We start from the raw sequence: 7,631 nt of genomic DNA, 5'->3' as shown, positions 1-7,631 counted from the left end.
TTCGAGTGGGTTATATTCTTAGAATATTGTGACGTATTCGTTGTGGTTTTAATCAGATTCGACGCGCGAGGAGGTCGATTCGAGAGGAAAAGGGCATAGCGAGCCATTCTTTGGGCCGGCTTGAGGTGAGTAATAGGTGTAAATAATGAACTGAGAGTTTGAAACCCCGGATTTCACATCGTAACGCTATATTGAGGCGAGGCACGCGCTCTATGATGAGTGCAGGGTCGTTTGTTATTAGGGATTGTGACTTGGTCCGTCCCGATGATGTTTTTACTGTGTTTTTCTACTAGAATTTATTGGAAATCATCGTTACTTGGATTTGACTGTTGTATTTGGGCTTCGTGCCGACTATGTGAATCCTTCATGGATTGATATCACTGATTTTTGCATACTTTGCATATTGCTTAACCTCATTCCAAGGTTTTTAGTACTATTTTGCAAATTCAGCCCCTTTTCCAGATTTGAAAACTTAAATGATATTTTAAATGATATGTTGGGCTGTGAATTAATGATTTAACAAAATGCCCGAGGGGCTTATAGTGATTTCTGGAAATATATGGATGGCTCGGGCTGCACGCCGCAGCAGTATTACATTGACATTGAGGCCGAGGGCCTGGTTGGTGCCATAAAATGGCTTAATTATTTGCGCTTGGGCTGTAGGAGCCCCTCTGGAGTCTGTACACACCCCCAGTGAGCGCCGTCGACGATAAATATATGGTTGGATCGGGCTGCACGCCGCAGTGGGTACCTGAGTGTACCGGTATATGAATTGCATTGCATTCATGCATTATTACTCATCTGTTTTACCTGTCATGGTTCTTTCTGTACTATTAATTCATTGACCTGTTGGTTATACTGATAAAGGTTTGGTACTACTAGTTATAGTTTACCTTGTGTTTTTCAGTGATTTCTTATCTTCAGCCATTATTTGTGTTTATTACTCATTGAGTTGGAGTACTCACTTTACTCCCTGCACCTTGTGTGCAAAACTAGGTACATCACAGGTTGATGGAGGACCTGTTTAGCTGAGCAGCATTATTCGGGAACATCAAGGTTCTGCATGGCGTTCGCAGCCTTGATCCTTCCTTCCTATCCCTATCTTTCTCTTATTCTGTTTTTCTTAGACAGACTTGTTGTAAGATGACACTCTGTTTTAGAGGCTCCTGTTCGTGACACCGGATCCTGTTGGGGTTTATGTTTTAGTACTTTGTTAGACTTCCGTATATTATTCAGTATTTCTAGACTATCGATAAAATGGTTTAGCAATTAATATCTTTGTTTCGAATTTATGAATCATTAAATGTTGAGATTTATGTTGAAAGGTCGGGCTTTCCTAGCAATGTGTTGGGCGCCATCACGACCGGGGGTTGGGTCGTGACAAGTTGGTATCAGAGCCTAGGTTACTTGGTCTCGCGAATCATGAGCCGGTTTAGTAGAGTCTCGCGGATCAATACGGAGACGTCTGTATTTATCCTCGAGAGGCTGCAGAACCTTTAGGAAAAACTTCATATTCTTGAAATTCTTGTCGTGCGACTTTGTTGATCCGAGAACTAAACTTCTGTATTCTATTCTCTCGCAAATGGCGAGAACTCGCGCTACCGGACGTGACGGGCGACCACTAGTACCACCCACTAGAGGCCGTGGACGCGGTCGTGGTCGTGGTCGAGGCAGACCAGCAAGGGCAACACCTGTTGATCTACCAGTTGCCCCAGTTTCGGACCAGCCTCCAGCTGTAGATGTACCAGCAGCACCTGTGCAGGCACCAGTACTGCCCATTGTGGTTCCGGGTCTCCATGAGGCCTTGGCACAGATACTAACAGTTTGCACTGGCCTGGCTCAGGCAGTCTCAGCCACTACTGCAGCCGCTACTTCACAGACCCGGGGAGGCAATCAGACCCCCGCTGCTCGCACACCTGAGCAGGGTGTTCAGGGATTTCAGACACCGGGAGCAGCCCCAGCTCAGCCGGTTGCTCCAGTTGCACCAGTTGCACCAGTTGCCCCAGTCGCACCAATTGCACCAGCTCCAGACTATGTGGTTCCAGCTGTGCCAGACGATAAGCAGTGTCGTCTTGAGAGATTCGGTAGGCTCCAGCCTCCGGTGTTCAGTGGTGCTGAGGGCGAGGATGCCCAGGGTTTTCTCGACAAGTGTCAGCGTATGCTTCCCACCGCAGGGATTTTAGAGTCAAGTGGAGTGTCTTTTACTACTTTCCAGTTCTCAGGGGCTGCATTTACTTGGTGGGAGGATCTTGAGAGGCGTAGGCCTGTTGGTGCAGCGCCCCTTACATGGCAGCAGTTCTCCACCTTCTTTCTGGAGAAGTACGTACCGCAGTCTCGCAGGGAGGAGCTGCGTCGTCAGTTCGAGTGGTTGACTCAGGGGGACATGTCTGTGACCCAGTACGAGATGAGATTTTCGCAGCTAGCTCGGCATGCCACTTGGATGATCCCGACAGATCGGGAGAGGATTAGGAGGTTCGTGGATGACCTCAACTATTCACTTCGCATTTTGATGACCATAGAGAGGGTTTTGGGTGCCTCGTTCGAAGAGGTAGTTGACGTTGCTCGTGATATTGAGACGGTTTGCCGCAGGGAGCGTGAGGAGAGGGAGGCCAAGAGGCCTCGAGGTTCCAGCAATTTCAGTGGTGCTCCGTCTAGGGGCCAGTTCCAGCGTGGTAGAGGTTGTTCCTTTAGACCTCCTCAGTCAGCTCGCCTAGAGTATAGTGGGGTTTCTTCAGGTCGTGGTCATCAGGGATTTCAGTAGGGCCAACCTTCACTTAGTGCCCTCCCAGCACAGAGCTCTTCTCATGTCTCTTCAGCCCAGGGTTCTTCTGCAGCGAGGGGTTCCCTTCAGTCCCCTCCTCCAGCACCAGGCAGTTGCTACGAGTGCGGTGAGTTTGGCCATATGAAGAGGGAGTGTCCTCGACGTCATGGTGGCCGGTTTCAGCAGAGGGATCAACCCTCGTCTTCTACTCCATCTATTTCAGCACCCTCCCAGTCGGATAGGGGTGGGGGCCAGGCAGTCAGGAGCCGCCCCAGGGGTGGAGGCCGATCTGACGGTGGCCAGGCTCGATTCTATGCTCTCCCATACAGGAGGGACGCCATTGCATCAGATGCTGTTATATCATCTCAGTCTGCCACAGGGATGCCTCTATTTTGTTTGATCCCGGTTCTACCTATTCTTATGTGTCTTCATATTTTGCCCATCACCTGGGTACGACCCGAGGGTGTCTTGCTTTACCTGTGCACGTGTCTACCTCGGTGGGTGATACTATTGTTGTAGACCACGTGTATCGATCTTGTCTGGTAACTATTGGGGGTCTGGAGACCCGAGTCGATTTATTGCTATTGAACATGGTAGATTTTGATGTTATCTTGGGCATGGACTGGTTATCTCCGTGCCATGCTATTCTAGACTGTCACGCTAAGACAGTCACTTTGGCTATGCCGGGTGTACCGCGTATCGAGTGGCGTGGTGTGACTGATTATGTTCCTAGCAGAGTTATTTCTTTCTTAAAGGCCCAGCGTATGGTTGGGAAGGGTTGCCTTTCCTATTTGGCGTTTGTGAGAGATGTGGGAACTGAGACTCCTAGCATTGAGTCTGTTCCCGTTGTGAGGGAGTTTCCTGATGTGTTTCCAGCAGACCTGCCGGGCATGCCACCGGACAGGGACATTGATTTTGGTATTGACCTGGTGCCAGGCACTAAGCCCATTTCTATTCCTCCGTATCGCATGGCACCAGCAGAGTTAAAAGAACTAAAGGATCAGCTTCAGGAACTCCTAGATAAGGGGGTTTATTCATCCTAGTGTGTCACCGTGGGGTCGGTTCTATTAGTAAAGAAGAAAGATGGCACAATGAGGATGTGCATTGATTACAGACAGTTGAACAAGGTGACAGTGAAGAACAAGTATCCATTACCTCGTATTGATGATTTGTTTGACCAGCTCCAGGGGGCAAGGGTATTCTCTAAGATTGATCTCCGTTCAGGCTATCATCAACTGAAGATCAGGGATTCAGATGTTACGAAGACTGCCTTCAGGACTAGATATGGGCACTATGAGTTCCTGGTTATGTCTTTTGGGCTAACTAATGCCCCAGTCGTGTTCATGCATTTGATGAACAGCGTATTTCGGCCGTATCTGTATTCATTTGTGATTGTTTTTATTGATGATATCCTGGTGTACTCGCGTAGCCAGGAGGAGCATGCCCAGCATTTGAGAATGGTATTACAGAGGTTGAGGGAGGAGAAGCTTTATGCAAAGTTCTCCAAATGTGAGTTTTGGCTTGGGTCTGTGGCTTTCCTGGGGCACGTGGTGTCCAGTGATGGTATTCAGGTTGATCCAAAGAAGATAGAGGTGGTTCAGAATTGGCCTAGACCGTCTTCAGCCACAGAGATTCAGAGTTTCCTCGGTTTGGCAGGGTATTATCGCCGGTTCATCCAGGGTTTTTCATCTATTGCTTCGCCTTTGACCAAGTTGACACAGAAGGGTGCACCATTTGTATGGTCGGACGAGTGCGAGGAGAGTTTTCAGAAGCTCAAGACAGCTTTGACCACAGCTCGAGTATTGGTATTGCCATCAACTTCAGGTTCTTACACTGTATATTGTGATGCTTCGAGAGTTGGGATCGGATGTGTGTTAATGCAGGAGGGTAGAGTTATTGCATATGCTTCTCGGCAGTTGAAGCCTCATGAGAAGAACTACCCTATTCATGACTTAGAGTTGGCTGCTATAGTTCATGCCTTGAAGATTTGGAGGCACTACTTATATGGTGTATCTTGCGAGGTATATACGGATCATCGCAGCCTTCAGCATTTGTTCAAACAGAAGGATCTTAACTTGAGACAGCGGAGGTGCTTGAGTTACTCAAGGACTATGATATTACCATTCTGTATCATCCGGGGAAGGCCAATGTAGTGGCTGATGCTTTGAGCCAGAAGGCGGTTAGTATGGGTAGTTTGGCGTACATTCCAGTTGGGGAGAGACCCTTTGCAGTTGATGTCCAGGCTTTGGCCAATCGGATGGTGAGGTTATATATTTCGGAGTCTAGTCGGGTGTTGGCTTGTGTGGTTTCTCGGTCTTCCTTGTATGACCGAATAAGAGAGCGCCAGTATGATGATCCGCATTTGCTTGTCCTCAAGGACAGGGTCCAGCATGATGATGCCAGAGATGTGACTATTGATGATGATGGCGTGTTGAGGATGCAGGGCCGGATTTGCGTGCCCAATGTGTATGGGCTTCGGGAGTTGATATTAGAGGAGGCCCACAGCTCGTGGTATTCTATTCATCCGGGTGCCGCGAAGATGTATCAGGATTTGAGGCAGCACTATTGGTGGAGGAGAATGAAGAAAGATATTGTGAGTTATGTAGCTTAGTGTCTCAACTGTCAGCAGGTGAAATATGAGCATTAGAGGCCGGGTGGTGTACTTCAGCAGATGGATATTCCAGAATGGAAGTGGGAGAGGATTACTATGGATTTTGTGAGTGGTCTCTCTCGTACCTCGAGGAAGTTTGATTCGATTTGGATGATTGTGGATCGGCTGACCAAGTCCGCTCACTTCATACCGGTGTGTACTACCTATTCTTCGGAGCGGCTGGCAGGGATTTTCATCTGGGAGATTGTTCGGTTGCATGGGGTCCCAGTTTCTATTATCTCAGATAGGGGTACTCAGTTTACTTCCCAGTTTTGGAGGATTTTTCAGCAGGAGTTGGGTACACAGGTGGAGCTGAGCACAGCATTTCATCCTTAGACGGACGGGCAGTCCGAGCGTACTATTCAGATATTGGAGGACATGTTGCGTGCCTGTGTTATTGATTTTGGAGGTTCTTGGGCTGAGTTCTTGCCACTTGCAGAGTTTGCTTACAACAACAACTATCAATCCAGTATTCAGATGGCACCGTATGAGGCCTTATATGGGAGACGGTGTAGATCTCCAGTTGGTTGGTTTGAGCCCGGCGAGGCTAGATTATTGGGGACATAGTTGGTCCAGGATGCCTTAGAGAAGGTGAAAGTAATCCAGGAGAGACTTCGTACAACTCAGTCGCGTCAGAAAAGTTATGCGGACCGGAAGTTTCGAGATGTATCCTTTATGGTGGGCGAGAAGGTCTTGTTGAAGGTTTCGCCCATGAAGGGCGTTATGAGGTTTGGTAAGAAGGGGAAATTGAGTCCGCGGTTCATTGGGCCTTTCGAGATACTTAGGAGGATTGGGGAGGTGGCTTATATGCTTGCGTTGCCACCCAGTTTGTCGGGGGTTCATCCGGTATTCCATGTTTCCATGCTCCGGAAGTATGTTGGGGACCCGTCTTATGTGTTGGACTTCAGCACGGTTCAGTTGGATGATGATTTGACCTATGATGTAGAGCCAGTGGCTATTTTGGGTCGTCAGGTTCGAAAGTTGAGATCAAAGGATATAGCTTCGGTGAAGGTGCAGTGGAGAGGTCGGCCCGTGGAGGAGGCTACCTGGGAGACCGAGCAGGAGATGCGGAGCAGGTATCCTCACCTATTTGAGTCATCAGGTATGTTTCTTGACTTGCTCGAGGACGAGCGTTTGTTTAAGTTGGGGAGGATGTGACGACCCAACCCGTCGTCACGTGTGTTACCGCCCCGTCTTCCCCATTTTCTATTTCCTTATGTTTCAGTATCAGTATTAAATGTGTTGGAGTTGATTTGAATTGGTTATGGAAGGAAAGGAGACATTTAAGTCTCTTTAAGGAAGGCCTGTTTTGGAAAAGTCAACCGGACGTTGACTTTTGTGTTAGAGGGCTCGGATTTGAGTTCCGATGATTTGGTTAGCTTCGGGGGATGATTTGTGACTTAGGAGTGTGATCAAAAGTGATTTTTGAGGTCTGGAGTAGAATTAGGCTTGAATTGGCAAAGTTAGGATTTTGGCGAATTCCGGTCAATAGGTGAGATATTGATCCGGGGGTCGGAATGGAATTCCGAGAGTTGCAGTAGCTTCGTTAGGTGATTTGGGATGTGTGTGCAAAATTTCAGGTCATTCGGTGGTGTTTTGGATGGGTTTTTGATCGAAAGCATGTTTCGGAAGTTTTGGAAGAACTTAGGCTTGAATTCGATGAGAAATGATGGTTTTAGTGTTGTTTGAGGTGTTTTGATGATTGGAGCAAGTTTGAATAAGGTATTGGATCATGTTTGTGTTTTTGGTNGACCGCGAAGACGACGGAAGGTAATAAGTCGCGAAGACGACGAAGGTAGGACGCGGTCGGGGGGGGGGGGAGTTCCACAGAAGCGGTCATGTGGACCGCAGAAGCGGTCTCGCTTGTGCGAGCGGTTGACCGCAGAAGCGGTCTCGCTTGTGCGAGCGGTTGACCGCAGAAGCGGTCCTGGGCAAGATTGAAGGAACCGCAGAAGCGGAAAGAGAACCGCAAAAGCGGTGTCGCAGAAGCGACACAGTTATCGCAGAAGCGAAAATAATTGCTCAGAAGGTGGTTTTAATTCCTCCGTGAAATTTTTACAGAACACATTTTTTTACTTCGGACTTGGGGTGTTCTTGAGTGATTTTGAAGAGGGAATTCAAGGACTTCGATCAGGTAAGCATCCTTGAACTTAGAACATGATTTTATCATGAAAATACATGAAATTTGACTGAAAACTCAAGGAATTAAGGTCAAAAATG

Source organism: Nicotiana attenuata, chromosome 10 (assembly GCF_001879085.1).
Source record: "Nicotiana attenuata strain UT chromosome 10, NIATTr2, whole genome shotgun sequence".
In the NCBI taxonomy this organism is placed as follows: Eukaryota; Viridiplantae; Streptophyta; class Magnoliopsida; order Solanales; family Solanaceae; genus Nicotiana; species Nicotiana attenuata.
Note: the sequence above shows the minus strand (reverse complement) of the source record.